Consider the following 26,056-nt stretch of genomic DNA (forward strand, 5'->3'; position numbering starts at 1 on the left):
CTAATAATAATGGAAGAACGCTTTTGGTTTTAAAGGAATTTCTTTTTTAGCCAGAAAATATGACCATGGTAAATTCCACATCATAATGTGTTCTTGCCTAAACAAACAAAAAATTGCAAGTCTTTGATTCCTTCTCGACTCAATTATTAAGCCTAACTTCTAACAGGAACAAATAAAAGGCTTTATCTACATACAGTTTGGCAAAACATTTTGCAAACTAATACAGATCTCATTTTGTGCTTTTAATCATGATTTTAAAATCTTTCCTCAAATACTATTCTTTAGCACTGCAAACAAATTTGGAAATTATTATTTTCTAGAAGAGATGGAATAACCTCTCTTGGATTAGAAACCAGTGCACAAGTTTTGAAATATTCCCTAAATGAAAAAATGAGCAAGAGCTAGAGTATTTTTCAAAGAAATAGATGTAGCACCTTTTATCATAATTCTAACTAGAACTCCAGTTTTACAATCCTTTATATACAAAGTTTTGTAGTACCCGACCTTGGAGGAATTATGCATTTTTATCCAAATGTTAAAAAGAAAAGGAGTTACACATCTTTAAATTCACCCCTCATAAAAAGTCCAGTCATGCTTTAAAATAGAGAGTAACTCTGTACATGGCAACCTGAAGTTGCCCAAGACTGCCTTTGGATTTGAGAGGCATCTGATTTGTGATGTTTAGTTTGACATCAGCTAAAATTAAAATAAATCCACACTAATAAAAATGGTATGGGGAGAAATATTAAGTAAAAAAAATTCAAAGAACTGCACAGACAGTGAGCATTACAATACAAAAAAGTTGGTGATAATTTGACATTTTCTAGGCTCACTTAAAGCAGAAATACCATCAAATATTCAGATTTCATACTTAGATATAAAGTAATAACTTTCAAACTGCCTGGCTCCAGTGAGGTCACTGGAATAAAAAAATTACAAAATACAGTTATAATTTTTGAAATTACATGGGAAAGAGCAAATTTCTAGCTGATTGTTTTCCTTAGAAGTAATCATTGACACAATTGTGGCTCATCATAAAGGAACTTGCTAATTATCCACATGGATTAGTTCCAGGTTTGTCCTCGAGCCCTCATTTTCCATGTTTGAGTTTTTCCAAACATACCATCAAAACTCTCACTAGTTCAGCAAAACTCTATTTGAATTTGAGTTTTTATCACTTAAACTGAAGCTTTGGTTTCTGCTTCCAGGAATCCACAGAGCACAGATTTAGATTGCAAAATTTAGTAATCAGTTTTTAGTCAGTTATCCCATATTCTCAAAACCTTTTCCCCAAGCAGAACACAGGCAATCAGGCAGAAATAGAAATCCTTAATAAGTTCCTATTTTCTTTTCCATTTGGAAATAGAATTGTGTGTATTGTGAGCTGCCATACAGCATTGTCCCTGTGTGTTTATGAGGACAAATTACTGCATTTGTGCAGAGAACAAAACCCATCCCAGGGTACAGTATTTCTATTCGTCCACTCAACTCCTACATTTCCCTTAAAAGGAAGGGTCAAAAGTGCGTCAAAAGCTGGGCATCTCCATGCTTGGGCCAGCTCCCAGCAGGAACAATGCAAGCTGTGCAGCAGCCTATCTGCCTTGCTGCAAGCCTCCTGAGCAAACACAACCTCCTTTATCTTCCTGCTACCCTTCCCTGGAGGTCACACAGTCCCAGAACATTGGGTCAGGTTTGGGTGGAGGTGGGATGAGTGGGGTGAAGGTTTTGGTAATAAAATGCTTAAATCCTTCCGTAGTCTAATCATTTCTTATTATTCCTGAAGGAAGAATGAAATCCCAGATCAAAACGTACTTGGCACTGGATTTTCAATTAAAACCCAAACCCTCTAGAAAAAGTCCAGGCTTTCTGACTGGATGTTCAGCTGCCCAGTAACAGAACTTTAAAGCTGTAAGCCCCTCATGATACTGGAATAATTTTTTTAAAGCACTCTGATTTTGTTGTTGTTGTTGTATTTGTATGGAGTGCACAATTTAAAATACTTCATCTATGATATTTGGCTAGTAAAATGTCAAATGCACACACTGGTGAAACATGTGTGTCATGAGAAAAATAGGAAATGTGGCAATTTTAAACAGGTCATGTTTAACTGTCTATTTCAGCCACATTCTGAAAATTTCTGAGAGTAAATAAAGCCTTTTCCTCCAGAAGGATTCTAGCTTAGGACAGCCAGGTGTCAGTCCAGCATTAATATTCTACATCATGGTATCATTAGTGTGTATTTCATACAGACAATTCCTAAGGAACTGGCATTCTACTGCTCCCAAACTCCCCCACCTTTTAATGAGACATTTTATAACAGACAACAAGAATTTTACTTGACAAAGAAGATCAAAGGTCTGTAGATAATAATTAGCACTGATTTACTGACTGATTTAATTAAGCACTTTCATTTAGTGCAATTAGCTTCCCTCAGGCTGAAACACAGGTAGCCAAGGCAGATCACAAGCAATCAAGGAAGCTCCCAGTTACAGATCCTTATCACCTGGCCTTATAGCCAAGACTTTTTCTTCCTGACATCCAAAACAAAAATAGAAGGAAGATCTCAAGATGTTCTTGCCAAAAACAGAAAAGTATAAAACTCAGTGTCTTGTCCGTTGCAACCTTTGGAGATAGGAGTTTTTCTTTTTTTTTTTAACCCAGCAGTCTTTTCAACAGCAATTTCTGTAGGTCCCTGAATGTTTAGTCACAAACTTTTTTTTTTTTCCCCAGTGTGGCATTTATCTCTAACACACTAACTGGAAAAATAAAACTAGTATTTCCCATAGTACCCAAAAAAAGACATCCTTAGAAAAAGGCCTAAAGTGACATTGCAATGATGGTAAAAGTGACTCATTCACACTGACAGCCCAGGAAACAGAAACACACACACACAAAAAGGCAGAGGATATAATTAAGTAGAGGAATTAGTAGCAGAAGGTAGGATGTGCATGGCCAGGGTCCATTTTAGCACAACCTAAAATGAAGGATTAAAAAGTCTAACTAGACAGGATTATAAAACTTCTGATATACAAGCAGACCTTTTTCAGTTCCCTGTAGTTCAGAGGCATTGCCTTTGCCCTGTGATACCTTGCACTGCCTCCTGGGACTTGTGTGACACAGGTTTCATTAGTCTTATCTGCAGCATTGTCAACCAGCTGGCAGAGTCAGTGTTCCCTGTAAAATTATTTTACAACATGTGCTGGTCTGGAGCTGTTTTCTCATTCCCTCAGCTGTAAATATGAAGAATGGAGTGAGCAGGAATTCCATCACCTCTGTTCTGCTGGTGGTACCTGAGTCAGTGATGAGCTGTCAATTAAACTGACTGCCACCAGAGCCTTGTGCTGGCACAGCAGCTTGATAAGCTCAGGTAGTGCACTGTGAATCACGAGCATGCAAACATTACTGACTGAAGTGAAAGCTATGGGAATCCCACTCTCATCCCAAATTATTTCCCTTTTTCTGTGCCCTGCTGTGGCAGCTTTCAGTCTGTGTCAGTCCTGGGACCAGGGACTCCATCTGCTTCCTCCAAGAACTTCAAATTCCTTCTTGTCATGAAAGAGAACTTTGGTTGGTTACCTACCTTTCACCATTTAGCACAAATGTTTTGCTGCTGTGCTATTTCAGTCTCTGAAATTACCTAGTGAGAACTGGAAAGTGAAGTGAAAATTGGGAACTATGGAGAAAATTTGGAAAAACTAATGTTTTTATTTGCTTTTATGCTAAAAAGTTGTATAACCTGATGTCACTGGTTCAGATTTAAACTCCCACCTTCTTTCTGCTTTTATGAAGGTTGTAAATGCTGCTTTCCAAGAACACCAAATAATTGAAAAGAAAAACCTTGCCATATTTTGAAATGGAAATATAAAAAAAATAAAGTTGATTAATAAACCCAGTACAAGAAGTCCTGCTTTCTTATATGCCTGTGGACCTCTTGCCTTTTCATTTTCCTTGTTAGCTTCTTTCACTCTTGCTTTAAAACTGTTTTCCATTTTCCCAGCTTAGGTCCAGGACCTATTTTTTCCCTTCTGCTTGTCTGTTCCCATCTGGCACTAGGTACTTCTGCCATCCTGTCTCCTCTCAACTTCCCTTGTGACACAGCTCCAGACCCTAAACTCCTCCTCCACTGAGTTCTCCTCCTTGCCTGGCTCAGTCAGGTGTCCCATCCATGGTATCCATGACCCTAGAGCTGGGAACTGGATATAATCAGCTAGGCAGAGCTGTAGTGACTGTAAACCTTGCCTACAGAAGCCTGTAAACAATTTTCCTAACTCCTTGACCAAGCAGTGCAGAGCACCCGATGCAACAGTCAAAGGGAACTATAACTTCTGAAATTAAGACTGATTTATTAAAATAACTGCAATTTTCACAGGACCACTGGGTTTGTCTGCAGCAAATCACATAACTATCTCATTTTCATTTCAATATAGCTTTCAACAGGGAAAAGAAATCTTTTGCTCCTATCAAAATATTGTTACATGTGGACTAAAGCAAATAACTTGCTTACATAATTTCATAAATCTTAATAAACAAAAAAACCCCACTACACTCAAGCCTGAACTGCTCAGGCAGAAACTATCCGTTGGTAGCAAAAATATTGGCCATCTGATCTTATTTTCAAACAGGGAATGCTTTCAGTATCCTAATAAAAACCACTCCAGAGCACAGGATCATCTAGCAAAACAAACAAGCAGCAATATTAGTTACATCTAAGCACCATAAAGTGTCTAACCTGTTTTTTTTTCTAGCAGTTTGGACTGGAAAAGTCCAGCCCATGTGTTCAAGTCTCAACTGTCCTTATGGATAAACAGAAGTGAATTGAGATGTCAATTAACTTAGCACAACCTGCTTTTCTAGTGGGGGCTGTCCTTATGGATAAAAAGTGAATTTAGATGTCAATTAGCTTAGCACAACCTGCTTTTCTAGTGGGGAGAGGAATTTCAGCACTATATTATATATATGTCATCCAGTGGTGTGTAATTTCCCATTTGCACATACTGTGGAAGCATGACCACTCAATCAGGTGCTGAAAATCCCACAGGCAGGCACAGGAGGAAACTGCTGCCGTAGTGATGCCCCTTGTGACTGGTTTTGGTCATACCCAGTCACCTCTTGTAACCTCACCATCCCATCAATCACATTTTCACACATACAGAGGTTCAAACACAAATTTCCCTGCTCTGTCAGGCAAGTTGAGCTCACCTGGTCTGGCTTCCTAGCAGGAGACACCACAGACACTTTTCCTGCAGTGGATTTGTGATTGTCACACAGGTCAGAAATGCTGAAACTGCCTTCAGTGGGAATCACCCAGGACTCAGACTGGCTCAGATTATCATCCTACAGCCACTTTAAACCAACATGAAATAACAATGCCATAATAAAAAAGGATTGTATTCCCTTCATCTCCCACAGTGCCAGCTCCTCTGGACATAGAGTAAATGCCAACATGCTTTCTTGAAGTTCATAAAAACAATACCGAGTATTTCCTTTATATAAAATCTGTATTTCTAACTTACTTGCTGCAACTTCTCTTTTCAATGTAGCTACATTAAAATTAGTTCTCTTGGAATACTTTGTTTTCTGAAGGAAGGTTAAATTTTCTGAAAGAAAGTTGAACTTTCTTGTGATCCAACTCATACCCTAGAGTAAGCCTAGTCTTAATTTCTCACTAAACTGTAAGTCTAATTACCTGATTCAGAGCTTCACTCAGTTATTCATCAGGGAAGGTGGCAGCAATACTAAAGATGGGAAATAAATATCTGTATTAACAGCACAGGAAGTAATTAAGAAACTGAACAAAGAGTTGTGAGAGAAAATGAAAAGGATTAAAATAAATCTATTTTGCTGTGAAGTAACTACAAGGGGCAGGAATTATACAATTCTCCATATGGTTTTGCTTCATTCTGTCCCCAGGAGTACTCTGTCCCCATTGTAAAGTTAAACTGGTTTCATAAGACAAACACACAGAAGTGAGTAATTTGTCCCTCCCTGTTTTCAAAGACAGTTTTCTCTGGTTTCAGTGTGAAGAACAACTGCAGATAGGTAAGAGTCCATCAGCCTCTCCTGATTCTCTAGAGAGAAAATATGTCTGTTCAGAATGCAGCCCAAACAAACAACACCAGAAACTAATGGAATTTGACAGATTTTAAACACTTGGCTCTACAATTGAGATATGACAGTCATGTAAACCTCAATGCTACTAACTTCTACTGATATTTTTTTTTAAATTTTAAAATTTATTTTCTTTTTCCTATACAAATGCTTTGAGTCCTTCTGGCAGACATTCTCAGGATGAACTGAATGACAACAAAATCATGAAAGTAAAAAAGCACTTAAAGCAGATATTGCCTTATCTTACAATGCAAGCTAAAATTACTGCCAGAATTGCCTTTTTAAAGTAAATGTAGATATTAAAGTAACTTTCCAGAATGTGAAAGATTGTGTAACAGTATTTTTTTTCCCCAGAGATTTTTTTTTCAGAAACAATCCTAATCCCACTGATATATCGGTGGGAAAAGTCTGTGTTCTGTGCCCTAAAAGTCATCCAAGATGCACAAAATCAGAATAGCATTAAAAATATCAGTGCTCCTGTGCTGGTGAACACCTGGGTACCAGTGTCTGCTTCTGTTTGTGCACTTGGAAGAGTTATTTGAGAAACAGACAGTCCTTGCAGGTAGAACTGGAGCTGAGGAATTCTCCTTCTCTAACTGTGGATTGGGATATGTTCTGAGTCTGCTAGGATGCTCCTTCTTTTACACCCTTGCTTTCTTTCTAAGATCACTTTTCCTCCAATTTGTGAAAACTTCCTCTTCCCAGAAAACTGCCTCCTTTTTGAATGCTCTCCCTCACTTCCCTTTAGATCTAAAATAGACACCAAAGAGTCAAATTTTTACCACTGGGCTTTCAAAATTACTCTCCAATGAGATTAGGGATAGATAAACTCACTGCCATTAAATTTCTATCTGTCCTGAGTCAGAAACATAAAACTCTAATTCAGCATTTAGAACATTACTAGATGAATAACAATTAAGTTTTCATGAGCAATATTAGTAAATGTGGGCACTGCACTAAAAAGCTAAATGTACCTTAAATGTCACGTAGCTACACCAGAGAGCTGAAACACTTTAAAACTCAAAAATTACAAACTATGCAATGCACAATGTGAGGACAAACACACAGATTACTGAAAGGCAATTTAAAGGGCACTCTGTGACTCTCTGGCATAAAAGTCATAAAATTTTCAAATAAATGGATTCACCAAGCAATTGGCCACATGACGGCTTTTTAATGAACCATTTCACTTGGGGCATTATTTGACAGGAGAAAAGGCCAGAGCAGGGTGTGCTTTAATCACCTTTACCTCCTCAGCACTGTCCTGTGTACACTACACCAAAGTAAACTTGATCATAATTCTGAAATTCAGCTTAAAGAATAATTCAGAGGAATCTGACATGGATACAGATACTTGCTGCCTTCACAGACAGTAATAAATGTCTCCTAGGGAAATTAAATCATGGGCAGAAGGTTCCAAAGGGCAAAGGCTGACAGCTTTACCCAAGTAGGTGCCCGGCAATTCCTCCAGCACGTCCTTGCTGTCCCTATCTGCACTGACAGCTGCACTTCCTGCCTCTGTGTCTGCCCATGAGACACTCAGGAAGGAAGGTTTATATCTTTACATGTTTCCCATGACACTTTTGTGGCTGATTCCTGGAGCACTGAGTCAGACTGACCATCCACACACTCCTCCCCCAATCCAAATTGCTGTTTTTCTCCCTACCTCTAATTTCCCATTGTTATGGGCTTTTTCTTCATTAAAATTGCAATTTTTATTAATATATTAGCCAATTCTAGCAATATTTTAAAATACAGGCTAGTATCACTTTGTTTTACAGAGTTACTAAAACTTAAGTTTACATCAATTATTCTGAGTAAAACATCACTTCTTTGTTTTACACAGTTACTAAAACTGAAGTTTACATCAATTATTCTGAGTAAAATATTACAGAAGTCACCAAAACTATTCTGGTTTTTTTGGGGTGCAGAGTGTGTTTGTTGCACTGATACGACTGGACACCTCATTGACTAGTTTCTTGTAGATTTCAAATATACTGTGAGTGAAACCGGCTACTGTCTTAACAGCTTAATTTGATTCTCTTTAAAATCTTCCTGTACTTCTCAAAATATGACTTGCTTCAGAAGTTAGTTGCCTCAGACTGATTTGAAACAGCCTGGCAGACCACTCTGCTTGAATCGAGCCTCTCTTGCATCCACTGTAAAAAAGCAAGAGCTTTTCTTCAAACTCAAGCTATTCATCAGAATTAGCTTATTCAGCTTTAGGACTGCTTCCTTTCCAAGAACTGACTTAGAGTTTAACATACCTGAGACTGAGATTATGGCAGCCAAATGTTAGTTGTATTAATCATGCAAGTATATTCATTGTCCTGCTGTTTCAAATCTGCAGGGGGAAAGAAGTCTCCCCCTTTTTGCAGCACTCTTGGCTGGACTTTGAATCTAAACATCAGACTACTGCATGTAAAGAAAAACCACCAGCTGAGTCTGCTTTCGGCAAGGAAAGGAAAAATAATTACTCCGTTAAAACCGAAAGTCTGTTGCAAAGTACTCACCCAACTCCTAGCAACAGCTCTTGAAGAAAGAGGGAATTCCTGAATCAGAGCTGAGTGTGATCCTCCCCTAGCGATCCGCGTTGGAGGGGTGTGGTGTGGAGCTGCGCAGGCAGGGCTGCGAGCTGATATCTGCCTGCTGCCCGCCGGGGATGGATTGCTCAGCTGGCCACAGCTCGGGTTGGAGCCGCAGCTCCGACACGGGCTGGCTCCGGCAGCAGGCAGAGATCCCCGGGTAGGAGCGGCAGGAACGCTTCCTCTTGGGAACTCTGTCTGCCCGGGGCTGGGAGAGCTGCTTGCCAAGCAGCATGGGCTGGAACGAGATGCACCTTTACACAGTGGGGGCTGCCAGATGATTTAGTCGCTGTCCCTGGCAGGCTCTGGCATGGCCCGTGAGGATGCCCTGCTATTCCCTGCAAGTTTAAGGGATGCGGTGTGATGGACCGCTGTGTTTTATTCTTTTTAAACGAAGTCACTGCTCACCCGGCTGTGTGGAGCTGTTCACAAAGGCTATTCTGCCTGCAGCTACAACATCCCATCTATTGAAACATCACACCAGTACGTGCTAAAACTCGAGTTCAGCGTCATTAACAGTACCGGGGCTGATGATAGGGATGGGGACCCTCAGAGACCTTCTAAGTTGTGCATATAGAGACACACATGCAGAATCTCAGTCTTGGACACTCAGGATGGGAACTTCCCAGGTAAGGAATGAAACAGTAAGAGAGACAGAAATAGCAGCTGAAGCACAATAACCCACACAGTCAGTAACTGTAACTCATTGTAATTATTTCTAGGCAAAGACAAACAGGTAGTTAAATCACTTTCATTGAAGGTTATGCTCAGCTGCCCATCACCATCCTGAAACAGACTGGCAGTTTGTCCTGCCCAGTTAATGGATTAACTATCTCTGACACAAACAGAAGGGCTCCTGGGAGCTCCTTGGATCTCCTGGCTGTTGTTCCTGACTGTAAAAATGTCTGTAATACTTTTCTGAACAAAGCCAGTAGTCAGCTGAGTCTACTTACTATTTACTGGGTCAATAATCAGATGGATTAACTGTCCTGAAATGGGCTAGAAGCACTCCCGAAGCAAAGGGACAGTTCAAATGCTGGGGGCCAGGTTCTACCCTGCAGTTACTAATTACCAGCTCAGATAAAGCAAGAGGCAAGCCAGCTGCAGAGGTCAGTGAAAAGGAAATGGGCACTCTGTCATTTGTGTCACAGCACAGCAAATGAAAATCATTGTGTTAAGAATTAGTGTCTATCAGTACTATCCATAAATCTGTTAGAGGGTCACAAGAAAGACAGTCCAAAGCAGATGCACTAAAATTACACCTTGACTGAAAGAAATGTCTGTACATTTATAATAGAAACAAACTCAATAGATTCCAAAAAATGTACATACTTCTCCACTTTGATAATGCACCTAGATGGATGAACAAGAATCTATGTGGATTGTTTCAAACCTGCTCCACTTTACAAGAAATTGACAAAGAAATTTGCTTTGGTTTTAGTTGTACTGGATGCTGAATGGTCTGAAATTACAAATCCATGCAAATTTATTTCAAATCCAGGGACTAGGCCTGGCCATAATTTCAAGTGGATTTTTTGTTGATATTTTAGTGAGTTTTTTTTAAATGAACACCCACAGAAAAGAATTTTCATAGTCTGTGTCAATGAGTTAACATCAGTCTTTTTCTCACGAGACCTTTCTCAGGTAACTCAAAGGAATTCTGAAAGATATAGTCCACACAGACATGAAAAAATAAAAGGGAAAAGCTACCATTTAAAACACATTTGACATCTTATCTTCAAATAAGTGGAGAAAAACATATAAAGAAAAGTACTTTAAGGAACATATAAGAGAACAAAACCCTCAGACTAAGAAATCTTTGATAAATAATAAAACTGAATGAGAGTAAAAATGCCACCATGCGCTCAAGGAATGCATACTCAAAAGAAAAATTCCAAGAAAACTCTTTCATATTCAGATAAGCAGTTTTGCTTTCTATTCTGTTGCTCCCTCTCCAGCTCCCACATGCAATACTCCTAATTTAGTTACCAGGAATTAATTTAGTTGTCCTCCTAATTTAGTTTGTATTTTAACTACAACATAAAAGGCTTCAGTTGAAGATGGAATCAGACTTTGAAGATGAAAACAAAACTGATTTGAGCCTTCAGTGTGATCAGAGAATTGCATTCAGCTCTGACCTGGCCTAGACAATCACACTAATCCCTGGCCTGCCCTGAAACCTGCTGATAACTCTTATCAGTCCACAGTAGAAAACGTCCCTACCTGAGGAGGTACCAATTAGCAGATACATACAATAGTTCAACTAGAGCAAACTCAAGCAGAGGTGCCATGAAAAACATTGTTTGTATATACTTGCAGTACTCAGTACTTGGCTCTGAAGAGTCCAAAGCTGAGGTGATTAGAATTTAGTCTTCTGAAAGTGCACAGAATTATTCCCAACAAGCTGGAAGATCAGGGAATTAGAAAAGGAAGGTCTGTGTAAGAGGTCAGCACCATGACAAGCCTGATGAACAAACAGACACTGCTTAAAAAGGCACACTGCCAGCTACCCTCTGACCACAGAAAAATCCCTTTACTCCATGTTGTCAGCTGGGAGCTCTCACAATGAAGCTGCTTCTGGTGACAGCCCCACTTTTTCCAAGAGCCAAAACAGGAGACAATGTGCAGTGCCAGGAAACCCCTTAGCCTGGAGATCTGTCTAGACTGCTGGCCTGCACAAGGTAGGCAAGGATAACAATACTAATGGTAAAAGTCTTGGCATCAGCAAAATGCTTCCAACACACAGGTTAGAAACACCTGACTCTTTCTTGAGACCCAGCAGTGGCTTCAGGCCAGGTTCTCCACCCTTGTCTCCACCACGTCCCTGTACTACACAGCCTACATTTCTAGTGGCAAGCTGGTTTTACACTGACAACACTGTTAGGGACAGCAGGACATGGAAGGTAAGAGCTAATAATTACCCTAAAAGCTACAGAGGACTGGGGCAGGGTCACTGTTCCCTACAATGTCTGTTACCAGTTTGGATTGGTGCTCATGCTGACTGAAAGGGATGGAGGGAAAGACAGTGATCCACAAATTCCAATTTTCCTAACCTGTACATTTTTATTTGTATATAGTGCATGGGTTTTTAGGAGAATATGTTAGACTCCACCATAGACCTAGGTATATGCTGTTCAGAAATTAAAATTATGCACAAATATCCAATCTTGTAATTGTTTTGCTGTACCAGAACAGAGATAAAGCAACACAAAATTATATTATAAATTTTGTTTGTGCAGACGTAATAAAATAAATATTTTAAGCTCTATCACTTCTGAAGCAAGATTCACTGTGTCACACAGTTGGGAAAAAACAAAGGCTTACATAAGCTGTTCCTCAAACAGCTGTTCCTCGGTGAGAGTGGGACATTGCTCGGGCTTTAACAACGCAGAGTCTGTGATGTCTTGTTGCCCTCTAGCGATGGCACTTGATTTTCCCGCTGCTGAGATCTCCGAGGGGAGAGCTGTCTGCCTCCCACAAACTGAGTCATAACTTAATACTCCTACTGGTGCTAGGGGATGGGACAGCACGGGCATTTCTGAATCCTCATAAGCATAAGGAACCCGAAATCAATCTGGCAGAAGACCCACCACCAGCACAGCTGGTTCAGCCCAGTGAACCTAAAAGTGAGAGCTAAGACGTCACTGTCACCACAGCCACACAAAATCCTAGCTAGGTTCTGAAAGGGGAACATAGAGAAAGAGAGGAACATAGCTTAATTTCCTTTCAGTAGGGGTTTTACAAATGGCTCTATTACTAGTTTATACTCGTTCCATTAGAGTGGTCTCTGTAGTACTAAATATTTCAATGCTGACTAAAAACACTTGAATGGAAGTGAAAGTGAAAGATCTTGCTTAGTGAAAGCAAGATCAGAATCCAGCAGCTGTCACTTGAAGAGCTGTCTCTCTGGTGCACTCCTCTCTCCACTCTTATTATTTCTTTCCTGTAACACTCTGATCTTATTTTAAAACCATGGCTATCTCAAGGGTTTTCTAAAGACTGAAACTGAAATGAACAAAAAAGGTGACTATTTTTCCTGAAAGCAGAACATTGAGATAGCACAATGAGGCAACCCCAAAAATTCAGGCTTTGTTTTTGTCCTCAATGCAAAGTAGTAATAGCTAAGTAACACATACCATTACTAATGGAAATGTAGTATGCAAACACCTTTAAAATATATTTTAGACATCTAAATATTTAAACATCATTAAAAGAGAGAATCTTCAACACTTAACGTCCAAATTTATTTTTGCTGGGGTTTTTTCTTGGAGTTTTGTGCTTTGAAAGTCAAATATTTTACAAGGCTATCAAAGGTAAGTTGGGTAAGGGGACTATCCTAATGTACTTTTTGTCTTCAGGGGTGAGAAGAGGAAAGGAACTGAGTGATGGACAAGAGGAAAGTGATTATCAGATCAGCTTCTTACTAGATGAAAATCTTCCCAATCTGAGCTACCCAGCCTGTTTGAGCAGCAGCAAGGAAAACATTCAGCATCTGCCTTTCTGACTTCTAAGCCCAGCTGTGCAAATGGTTCTCTTGAAATTAAACTTCTGCTTTGACCAGCAGAAGTACAGAGGTTCTGCAGTCAGCTGGTGCTGTTCTTTTTCCTGAAAGAAGTTGGGCTTATAAAATTTTCCCTCCATCAAATCCAGGGCTTAAAAAAACCCCAAAAGGGCTCTCCTCCTATTAGGCAGAACACTTTGTCATCTTGTACCCTATAGAAATCCAGTATTAGCATACCACCAGAATACAACATTCCCTGTGTTGACACCAGATGAATCAGGGGTTAAATACCCAGCATATTTAATAATCTGAATATTGTTTTGAACGAGCAGGGAGAAGCAACGCAACCCTAAGGATTTAATTTCTCTTATTTTCCTGTATCACAATCAAACTACTGCCTCTTGGTAGAAGATAGATGTGAGAAACTTTCCCATTTCTTGTTTCCATCTGGGCAGTTGCTTCCCTTGTAATTCTTTTAATTCATTTTTCTGTGCATTTCTTTTTGCTTATGACCATATATAACTCATATACCTTTTTTTTTTTAACTCATGAGTTTCTTAAGAGTAAAATATGAGCAGCTTGGAGCATGATTTGAAGTTGAAATCCTAAAAAATTAGTTCCTATTACTACCTTTTTTAAAAGCCCAGAGATAATCTACTTCTGTAGTTCAATTACAGGAATCAAAGTACAGCAGATATCATGTGACATTTGGAATAACTTCGAGATTTTCAGGACTCATACCCAATTAAAAAAAATGGATAACTAAGGAAGTAGGGGGTCAGGTCAGAACCAAATGCCATTCATTTCTAGAGCCAGCAGCTTTATGAAGTGTAAATTTCATTAAACCTCACAATATCTTCAAGCAAAACAGAGAAAGGGATGTCTTATGTAAAAAGTAAGCATTTTATTACCTTCCCTACAAAAGGCAAGTTTCTTATTTCTTTCTGGTCTTTTTATTTCATTAATTCAAAAAATTGAATGGACTTTCCATCATACAGCTGCATTTAGACCTGAGGTAGATCGTATCTGCAGCAAAATAGAGTAGAAGTATTACCTACTGAATTCTGTTTTGTTAAATAATAAAACAGGGGGGGTGTGTGGGCTCATAGAACAAATTGCCTCATCAGACAAAGCACTTGTTTTAAAATAATATATTCCTTACTTGGCTCAGCAAATACCTATTTCTGAAACAGATATGGATTAATTCAATACATCATTTTTCTTGATTACCTATTTATCATGCTGTTCATTCTCCCATGGCATTTCTAATTATCCTCTTAATGAGCCCAGTGTTGCACTAAAGATCTTAGCAAACAAACATCCCTTTCCTTCCATGCCCTTTAGTGCTCATTCAAAGTGCAGCCTGAGCCCAGGACTGGCTGCCTCAGTCACTGGATGTCACTGTTGCAGCACTGTGAGCTTTGATGTTTTATGTGGAAACAGCCAGCAACTGCACTTGTATTTATTCCTTCACTATTATTATTATGAGGTTTGCATTTCTGTTCAGGCTGCAGTCAGTGTGAGTTTTATCATAAGTTAAATGTTTATAAATATTCAGGTCTGAGGATAATTTCTGCTCTCAGGGGAAAATATTCCATTAAACTTTTGAAACTCTTTCCTTTTTAATTTGTGTGCCCATTTTTATTTCCACTGCTCCAATGAGAGATTTATTTCTGAATATCTTTTTATGTATTCACAGTATACATATTTCTGCCATTACTTATGTACATACCCACATCATACTGGAATAGTATACTTATTTATGAAAACATATGCAAATATTAAATTGATATAATATTTCCTTAATCACTCAAAAATAGTTTCTAGTAGGTTTACATAAGCTGTAAATTTAAATGATTGACTATTGCATTATCTAAAATACCTATCTCTTGCTTTAACAAAACTGAGACAAGGCTAAACAGTGCAAGAAACACAACTCTACATGCTCAGAATGTTGAAAATTGACCAATTGAAGCATGCATATAAGCAGCTTACATTGTCAGAGACTCCTTATATGGGTTTTTCCAGCCCCCCTTGAAATGTATTCTAGCAGCACCAAAATCATCAATTAGAAGTATACTCTGACAGTATTATTTAGCTGTTTCTAACTCTTGGTTAAATGAAACAAATTGAAATTAAACAGTGTGTGCTTTTAGGTAGAAAACCACAAAACAAGCAGAATTTCTCATTCATTGGACTTTCTACTGATTTCTCAGAAAGCTGTGAGCATATCTGCATTTTCTTTAACTTGGCATAGGATGAACAGAAGTGAAAGTTATTTTCTTTTCAGAGGGGGTGACTGGGAGGCACTAGTCACAGTTGCTCCTCCAGACTGCACCCAGGCCACCTTGTGTGCCATTTTGGGTTTTGCACTGTGCCAGTGTCCCCCAGGCTGAGCCTTCCCTATGGTGTGGCTGGTGAATGAATCAGGTGCAGGAGATGCACAAGCCATGCCATAAGGAGCAGCAGCAGGAGTCCCAGAGAACACTTTCAGGGAAGTATTTTAAGGGTTTGGTTAAGTGAAGGAGGTGGCAAATGAGGACACCACCACGTGCTGCCAGCTCTGGGGAGCCTGAGCAGCATTTCCTGGCAGACAGAGCTGGACCCAGCCCCAGCTGCACAGGGCCAGACCTGCTGCCTTCTGCTCCCCCAGCCCCACCGTGGGCACCCTGGTGCCTCCCAGCACCCCTGCTCCACTTGTCATTTCTGCTCCATCACCTCCTGCCTGCTCATGCTCCAGACACAGGAAGGCAACCCAGGCACACAAGCAGGAAACCTGTTTTCCAATCTGCTAAAACCCAAAATAAAGCATTGCCAACAACTACTGCGATAAAGACCTGCACTTCCTGAGGCTGGCTGCTGCCTCCCCAGACCACTGACTTGCAGTCTTCCATTTGGAGAGGAAAAGGCTTCTCTAGGAATTACAGACAGCAAAGTCCTTTGGGTGGGGAAAACACCACCCAAACTTTGGCTCTTATCAGTTGCTATCCCGTATCTAAGACAAACAAACATTTCAAGTGTGCTCAGAAGTCATTAGACAGCTAAACCCAGCCACTTGTTCCTGTGAGAGAGACTGCAGTGCACATGCTCACCAGGGAACAGCTATTTACACAGTGCTTAGTGTTGGTTTTAGTTTTTATAGAGATGGGGCAACTGAGAGGTTTTGAAAGATTTTATTCCATCATCAGTCTCGATGAAGAGTGAGACACAAGAGATGTAAAACTCAATGCCATTCTATCAGAAGCTAACTTATTTCTTGGTTACAATGCTTTATAAATGTTTTTTAGCCTATTAGCTTTTGCCACACATGCTGCTATTACTTAATAATAGCATAAATAATTTACTTCCTAAATCAACACACCTTATCTCAATATTTCCATGCAAATACTCAAAACTGCATAAACTTTCTATCAAGTTCTAAAAATTCTTTACAAATTCATTTCTTACAGCTTACAATTGTCTGTCCTTTATCAAGTCCCTGCCCTCCAAGAAACTGGAAACAATTTTTGTTTTATAGATGACAGAGCACTAATCTATCTTCAGCAAAGCTTATGTTGCCTAGCAGTGAGAAAAAGATTTTTATTATTTTAGTATTTAGTATTACTTTTCTGGTAATAGAAAATAATAAATAATGAGATTAGACACGTGGAAGAAGACAACACCAGATTGCACTTCAAAAAAGGGACAAATACTGGATTAGAAATGAATGAAAAAAAATCTTGTTTGAAGTTCCAAACTAATCAATCAAGAGAAGACTGTGCCAAACATGGAATACTCTGTACACTGTGGTACTGAAACTCATGACATGATAAAAGTGTGTCACAGGTCCTGTCAGACTGCTCCAGGTGGGAAAGCCCTTTCCAACTCATTAGGCAAGAGCCACCTTAGATGACTGATATCCACCAAATTAGTCCGTGGTAAAATCATTTCCTCCTTTCTTCAGAAGCAAAATTACTGCAAGGAAGATGCTAGACTCAAAACATCTCTTCCATGCAACTGTTTCATGGCAAACACACCAAACAACAACAAACCAAAACAGATCCTTGGCAAGATCACCTCCCCCAGGAGACAGAAAATGGAACATAATGCCTTCCACAGGAGTTTTCTATTTTGGTTTCAAAACAAAGAGTAAACATCCGGAATGCTGAGCTGCCAAAGTCTCTCAAGTGTGTGCCTAGCTCTAAACATAACTCTGGAATAAGGCAGTGCTTTTGAAAGGAGAAGAACACAACAGGTTGCTGCAGAGGAATTTCCTGACGCTGCATTCCTGTCTCATGCAGCAAGCTCAGACATGTTGCTCTGCTCACTAACTGGATGAATGAAGCAATTTAAACTGTATCCACAGCAGTGCTCTAACAGAAATGAGCTAATGATGGCTCTCATGCTGGGTTTACTCAGTGCTACCAGAGGATAAGTCAGAAAGGAACCTGAGAAGTCTGGAGGACTGAGAACAATGCAACGATCCTGGTTGGCTCACTAGAAAGAAACCCAGTATTTAAGGTGTTTCCTGGGTGCTAAGTGCATCCTTAGTAAAGCAGAGTTTAGCAGGACTGTCCAGAATGCTTACAAAAGCTGTATTCACAACATATGGAAAACTGTGTGGTTCCTGTGGGAAAATCCAAACAGTTCTAGTAAAATCCTAGTTTGCTGAGTGGCAAATTTTTAACTGGCAAGAATCTCTCACTGCAATATTCTCATCACCTTTACTGAATTAGCCTGTTTTAATAAGAAAACAGGCAGTGCAGGAGGATTTTTCCTAAAGCTTGTGTGCTATTGGAAAAAGAAGATTAAGAATTACTCAATATTTTTCTTTGATCCTCTACAATCTATTTCTAGCGCTATCCAAATCTCCACTAGATTCTGGCAGAAGCCTGTCAGCTTATTTGATTACTTTCCAGCCTGGGAGATAGCTGGGGTGATATTTTTGCTTGCTTACACCACAGGGCAAGAAAATTTGCCCAGAGTTAAGACACTGTAATACACACACCCTGCTCTAATGCACAGATAACTCTTCTAATAGACACATATAAATTTCTTTGACAGAATAACCCTCACAAAAACAAGTTACCATTGCTGGCACTTATGTTTCAAAGAAGGTTTTAATACAAGCTACTTGCAGTAAATCAAATACAGAAACAGTTTCTTCTCAATAGCTAAATACTAGCTGAACACAGATTTTTTACGATCAGAGTGCTGTGTTGGACCATATTCAATTAAAGATGCTCAAATATTCCCCTCAACAGATTTTATTCCTCCAATTCTATTTCAAAAATTTGTTGCTTGTTGGAGAAATAGCTGCTATATAGATACAAGGTACCTGTTCATGGGGGCTTTTCATCCTATCAAGATATTCACAAATAATTTGACCAAATTATTTTTTTCCTTTAAATGCTTTGTAATAATAATAACAACAACAAAAGTAATAAATAGAAGCAGCACCTTACTTTGATGCTAGATGCAAAAGAAAACATGTAATTAATAGACGGATTTAAATATTTCCAATTTTAAATATTTTGAGGAACATCTGCAGTAGATAGGTCCATCCTTCCCCTGCCACCCTGTAGTTCTGGAATACACTGGCATAGATTCCAGCCAGGAATGAAAACTAAGAGAGGAGCTATATATGCAGAAAGACAGACTGTGATTACCAGCTTCCTTTAAAAAGGCTCTGTTCATTCAGTTGCTCCTTCCAGTTTTATTTTACAATGAGCTGACTTTTACACAGACTATTTCCTAATTGATCAGGACAGAGGATGCCAAACTTTGAGGGGAAATCATTTCACAAGTGTGACAAATGGCAAACTTCTTTCTTATTTTCCTTTCCTTACTACTGAACTGACAAAAATAGGAGTATGGAAGTTTTGTAAGCAAGAACAGATTACAGACCCAGACTAGGGTTGGAATTGTTCATACACCAAAATGCAAGGAGAAAATAAAGCTTTTCAGGACTTGTTCCACATAATATGAAATAATACATATAGATGCAAAAGTATTTTTAAATTTCAGGATGTTTCTTTGTTTCTATTACTGTAATGCAGGGAACAGAGGATAGGGTCAAAAATAACAAGAAAGCAAAGTTGAACGTTTTTCAGAGTTATCAGTTCCTCATGAGAAAAAAAAGAGGAAATTATTTACAAGAACATATACTATTATATATATAACACAGGCATTATCACTGTTTTGTTCCATTTAAAACAGAAAGATCTTATGGGTTTCTGAACTTTGCTTTTTGGATACAAACCATAAGCAGGTGGACAGGCCAGCTGGAAAGCAGAAGGAAAAGAAAAAATAGGAAGTTTTAATTGCTCCAAACAAGAGACACTTATTTAAAGATGGATCCCTGTGGTGGTTTTGTAAGTATTTCTGGGGAAAAAAAATCATGCTAAAATATGGTAGTCCCTCAGTAAAGAGAATTTTTTTTCTGAAACTAAAGTTCTTTTTGCAAAACACAGATGATGCACCTAATTGAAAGAAGGTCCTTTGATTTTTAAAGTGAACACTCATTTTTCTGACCAAAATATCATTCTCAGCTATCAATGCTTTTCTCACAAGAGACAGCAGAAAACTTTTAACCCAAATATTTGTGTGAATAGTGAACTACCAGCTCTTTCTGCTTATTAAATTAAGGAGTGCTGATTAATCAATTAATGATCTATTGTCAAGACCTGGCATTGCTCTAAGGCCTATCAAGGCTCAGGTGCTTAAAACACCAAACATGAAAAGTGTTTCTTGATGACTTGTTATTGCTCTTTAGTGAAAAGGGTTGAACTTAACAATATTCCATTTGATTACTTGCTGCTGATTTCTCAGGATCATTTGTGACTTGGGTGTAGTTTTTACTGCTATTAAAGAGGGAAGATGGCATTTATTCCTTTGCTGTGTCCAACTCCTCCTTGTGCCTGTGAAATCTGAGGAAGTTCCTTCAGCTCTGCAGTAACCAGCAGGGCTGGTTATAAACCAAGCCTGGAGCTCTCCCCCAGCTCACAGATGGACCTTGATGTTTTATACCAATGCCTGGGATGTGTCTGCAAAGATCCCCTTTACTTTTCGTTTCAAAACCACCTTTAAAGCTGGCAGCCTGCTCAGGGTAGCATTATCAGCCCCAATGCAACCTACACATCTGAGGTTAAACAGTACAACATGTTTCTGGATGAAAATTGGATTGGTGATTTGTTTACCCATTCCATGATGTGTGAAGATTGTATTTTAGAAAATCCAAGCATGTAAACAAAACAAGGATTAAAAAAAAAAAACCAACACAAAAACACCCCTCAACAAATAAAAATCCCAAAACACCAACTGCCAACTGTTTTTCCCACTTCTAGATGACACAGAAAATATTCTCTGTATGTGGTACCAAGCAATGGCTGTGGGGAAAAAAGTCAATCCTCCACTGAGTACATTTTTGTACAGTAAAGAACCACACTAATTCTCTGGTACTATAGTGGCTACTTGTGAGAACATCTCTTCTCCTCCAAAATAAGCAGACTTGAAACAAAGTGGAAAGCTGAATAATTACCACCTCACTGTTGGAGATACTCCAACATCCTCTGGCACATCTGCAAGTGTTTGGCTCTGGCAGATTTTGGAAGTCCACTGCTCAGAAAAGCAGTTTAACCACTAGAGGGGGAGGCAGCATTCCCAAGGGTTCAGCTGTGCCGCTGCATGGCCACCATGTGATGCATTACACTTATGCCGCACATGCTCATTAATTTCCATTTTTTCACTTGCTTTTTCTATACTTTCTTGGGATATCACATTAATTGAATTGAAATTGAAAACAGAGGTGTTTCAGTAACCTGAACCATACAGAAACCTGTGAGGTTCAACTTCTCTGTGTACAAGGGTTTCCTATTAATGTCAAAGCCTAAATTATGCAGAAGCTCTACTCAGGATTTCAAACACAATTTTTTTTTTTTAGTGGGATGACACAAACAACACAACCCGATAAAAAGCTATGCTTTAATTATTGCTGTTGATATAAGCTTTAAGGCCTTGAAAACAAAAACCAGAACCTGAAAACTGAGTATCTTAGCAGACCTCAGTAGTAAAGAACTCACAAATTTGCTCTGCTTGGAGTTCTGGAGCACTCAAAAATATATTTACTGCTTTAAAAAGTTTCCCAGGGGAACTTCTGTATCTCTTTGGAAATACAACAGCTACTCCTTTGGTCAATATCACTGCAAAATTACATAAAAAATTATCTCACAGTCCTAAATTTGTATTAGTGTTGTTGTTATTAAAGTCATTGCAATACAGTCAATGCTTTTTACACAGAGCAGTTTTCTATCTAAACAAATGCTTTTGATTATAAAGACTTCACCTTTGGAATCTGCCACAAGAAAACATGAAGCACACGTCATGACTAATTACAAAATCATGCCAAAATGTAATTCATGGCTCTTTCAAGCACACACAAGCACACAAAGCCCCCACATATGGAACATCCACTAGGTCAATCACTTCAATCACTTCAAAAGAAGAAAATAATTTCTTAGTCTAACAATAGTGAATCCTACTGTACAGAATAAAAGAGGATGGGTTTTTACAGCATATTTTTAGTCAAATTCCTGTTCCAAAATGGTGATTTAAATCCAAGACAACAGAAAGAAAGCACTAAATGAATGGTGCGGCTAATGGAGATACAACCCCTTTTTGTCTTGCAGGATCAATCCACAGGTCACCTCTCAATGTGGCTGCATATCTGGTAGCTGACAAAGGCTTTATTGTTCCAATTAAAGAGAGAAACCTCTTGGTAGAATGACCTTTTTCTAACTCTTCCTACCCACAGTTTTGGATCTACAGGAAATGAAGAAATAAATATCTGAATGAAGGAATCTTTTTTATTTTGTATGAGATGCTCTGCTCATCCACAGCTGCTGGATTAAAAGCAGAAAACCTGCCCAAAATATATGTGCATATGTATGGCATAACTTATTTTCTTAGGATAAGAAAGAGCTAAAAGATTTCAACCTATTTGCTGCAAAAGGCAGAAGGTCACTGATGGCTTGAATTCAAGCTACTTCCAACTCACCACTGAAACATAGAAAGGGATCAAGGAACAAGTTTTCCTAGTTGCTAAGTGCTCAACCTCTTCCTGCCCAGTCACTGTAATTTTTGACTAGTTTTTCTTTTGTTTATTTGTTCAGGTTTCTGAGTTATAGCCATAAAGGCTCTTTGTCTGGAGGTAAGTCAGATGATACACAGAGTAAACTTCCAGAAAAGACACATCTTTGTGGACAATCTAAGCAAAAAGAAATACTGTAACTGAAAAAAAAAAAGGGTCTGCAGCAGTCTATTTTAAGAAGCAACAAATTAAGTGAATCATTTAATTAGAATCCATTTTCATTACTTGATGTTTATTTTTTTTTCAAAATGAGCTGTTTAAGCATTCCATGCTTGCAGGGATAATACAGGGGCTTTCAGAAACTGTGTATCAATTTAGGGCTTTTGAATTCCAGACCTAATTAAGATTAACTTCTGCAAGATAGTTATTTAACAAGCTATAGAACAAGTTACCCTGTCTGTTAATACAATATAAAGTTTTATAAGACAAAATAAATCAGAGAGAGAAAATAAGAAAAGAAAATAACCATTGATAAGAGGGTAAGTAGAAATTACAGCCTCTGGAGAATTAAGAAGTTAACCCTTCGAGCATTATCTGCTGCTGCGAAAGTACAGAACAGACCTATATTGCATGAACAGGATTTGAAAGTCAGAATTGCACTAGAGGCTCTCAATCAGTGTGAAATATGCAAATTGAAGTAATTATTAAGCAATTTTATTCATAGACAGGACGTGATGTAGATGGAGCGAAGCCCAAAGCAAGGCGACTCAACTCTGCTGCTGTGCAGAGGGTGAGCCCTTGCACTGCTTTCAGCATCCTTGATTAGAAACACCAATTTGATGGCCAAGGAGTGAAGTCACTTGGAGCCCCACAGCTCTCAAGCCAAGGGAGAAGGAGGCTCACAGTGATATAGTCCTGGAGAACTGCAGCACAGCTTCAGGAAACTTTCTTTTTCATTGGACCAGTATGTTACTCATTTCCACAAGATCCCCAAGGTTATAAAACACACATTCTATTCCAGAAGCACAGAGCAGAGAAGCAGGGCCATTTCCCCCAACTGGTTTTTCTTACAAAGCATGTTTGGAACAATGTGCTCACATTGCTGGCTGGATGTCAAGAACCACATTCTTCACACACAACCACACCATAAGGTAATTTCTTGAGCTCCTTGCTGGATCCTTCACATAATGTAAGTAAAAATACTGGAAACTTCAGCAGACATTACATTTATGAAGCAAAGTCTCTGGTTCTTGCTCGTCACCGTTGATGAGAGCAAACTCCTCTAATCACTGTTGTAGCAGCTTTGTTGCCCAAAAACCAGCTTACTTCTCTCTGACCTTAAAATTGTGTCTGTTTTAATTGTTAGGCATTTCATTATAGATAACGAGCCCCAGTGACCCGCAAAGAGTGATTAGACAAGCACCATTGATTGCCATGATCTGAGGAAAGGGCAGACACTGACAAACCCTGCAGAAATAGACCTAAAGCTCACCAAGAAGGAGTGAATCTATGGCAGTTTATGGCTCCTGAAGCACAAAGCCACAAGGAGCTCCACAACAGAAATATCATTTTTAAGCCTTACTCATGCCAAGGCATTAAAGCAGGAGCAGAACAGAAGACTTCCTGCCCAAGGCTCCAACATTGCTCTTCCTCAGTCTTGGACTGCAGCCCAAGGTTTATAACCTAGGTCTGATCCTGCCCAGGCTCCTCACTGGGACCCTCCCCGCTCCACCCACAGCAACATCTGCTCTTAACTGGGCACTAGAGAGTTTGAGCAAAAGGAGTACTTCTGGTTTGGGTTGCAGGAGCATCATAGACTCTTTCTGGAGAATAACATCTTTTTAAACTGTTCTTACAGAGATCACTTAACTTCTCATAGTCACTGCATCCATCTATCAAAAATAAAACCACAACAAGCATGGGCTGCCAATCCCTCTTTTAGATTTTTCATGTTTTTGTTTCTTCCTTTCTCCATTGTCTCTTCAATACCTTTCCAATTCAAAAGATCGTGTAGCAATATCTACAGCAATTTTTTTTTTGTCCAAAGGCAAACATAAAGCACAATACAAGAACAGTATCTGTACAATTGTAAAGATATCTGCAGAAACAAATGGTATCTCTTACAGAAAGCTGCAGGAACATCTATTATAACTAAATATCACTTGCTACAAAACACAAAGATCTGCCAGTGATGTTTCCTCAAATCATCTGCCACCAGTCTTGTTCGCTATCATGAAAGGGACAATTCCTTCTATGGTCCTGACAAATTCCCTTTCCATTGCCTATAGCGCTTGACTAGGAAGAACAAACACTTCTGTCCTCTTCTTTGCAACCATTAGAGACAGAGAATTTAAAAAAAAACCCACCACACAAAAAAAATCCCATAAAACCTAACACAAGCCCTTTTTTAAGCTATATGTAAATTTAAGGTTCTGTATAAAATATTAAAATGAAATTCAATGGGCACTGGCATAATGGGACACTGCCTTCAGAGATCTCATGAATTTGTGACTTCTGAGATATTTTCTCTGGGAAAACTAGGCTACCTGAGTAAGAACTCAGGTTATATCTCATATCTTCTCTTTTTCAAAAGGCCAGTAATTTTGCCACTCTTGCCCAATTCAAAAACATGAATCATTCCTTGTAAAGAGACGTTGGATCAAAAAATGTACCAGGCGCTTATAAATCTTAGCCATGTTTGAGTAAGTTTAAGGGTGAACGCAGATTCTGTAGTTTTAATCAATAAAAACACTTCCTAAAGTACAGAAAATCCACCTGTTTTGAGAGAAAATCTGACATTATTAAGAAAACTTCAATTTTTCTCCCAGTTCTTTGTTACAGTAAGAGGCAAAGCCTGCAAAACTTGCACTGTTTGTGAAGACTGCATCTCATGAAGTTTCCTCTCATGCCCTGATCATGCAGTTTCATACTAAATATTTTTTCAATAAAGCAAATTTAATGTTAGACCATCTCTCATATATATTATATAGCATGTTACTACATTTTTGAACCAAGGTTAAAGACGAAAAATGTAACAGCAGCTGTGCAATTGCCACAAACAACCTCGCATTCAATGCATGCAGAATCCATTTGTGAATCCTGCCATGGATCTAAATAGATTTCCTTTAAATACCTATAGGTGGTGCTGAAATACAACTGTTCCTTAAAAAAGCAACAATCACAAAGTAACTGTAGCACAGCTCCTCATTAAAATGGGTTTTACTCCTGGCTGTGCAGATTTACCTCAGGGAAACACAGCTGAATCACAATCTGAGTGCATTACTGGTGTTTTCCTCAGGTACTTATCAGAACAGATTTCCCTCACATGGCCACGATGCCTTATAGCCAAGACTAGTTGCAAAAAATAAGGCTACTTTTTTTTCAATTGATGGAAATACCCAATAAAAACAACAGGGCCTGTGAACACATAGTTGTCCTGACCATGGCATAACTAGAAAGGAAAAGAAACATAAACATGTTTGGCCAAGAATTTCCCTTTCAGGTTGCACAGTTCACCCTGATAATCACAAATTTTGCCATTCAGTATAAATAATGACAATGAAGCTGCTAATAGTTGTCTGGGCATCAGCCCAGTTTGCTGAAATGAAGCAGAACTAACTGGCTTCTCCACAAACATATAATGGAAAAGAACAAAATTTTTGCCAGGCATAATTAACATGTGGTAACACGATAATCAGCACCACATGAATCCATACTTTCTGGTTTCAAAAAAATACATAGTAATTCCACACTGGTGCTTATTAATAAAGAAACTGAAGTGCTAATGATTACAAA

General features: G+C 38.8%; 1 protein-coding gene across 3 annotated transcripts in view; it reads right to left on the reverse strand.

Moving 5' to 3' along the window:
* Nucleotides 1-8,895, reverse strand: part of TFPI (tissue factor pathway inhibitor) — a 34,850-nt gene extending 25,955 nt beyond the window's left edge. Inside the window, exon 1 of one of the 3 annotated variants that reach the window (XM_031064444.1) lies at nucleotides 8,622-8,888. The gene's annotated coding sequence lies outside the window, so the exon portion shown is untranslated. Of the gene's footprint in view, nucleotides 1-8,621 lie in introns of all 3 variants that reach the window. The other 2 variants (XM_005430004.2, XM_031064445.1) reach the window with 2 other exon arrangements.
* Nucleotides 8,896-26,056: the final 17,161 nt, after the last annotated feature.

The sequence above is a fragment of the Geospiza fortis genome, unplaced genomic scaffold (assembly GCF_000277835.1).
Source record: "Geospiza fortis unplaced genomic scaffold, GeoFor_1.0 scaffold155, whole genome shotgun sequence".
In the NCBI taxonomy this organism is placed as follows: Eukaryota; Metazoa; Chordata; class Aves; order Passeriformes; family Thraupidae; genus Geospiza; species Geospiza fortis.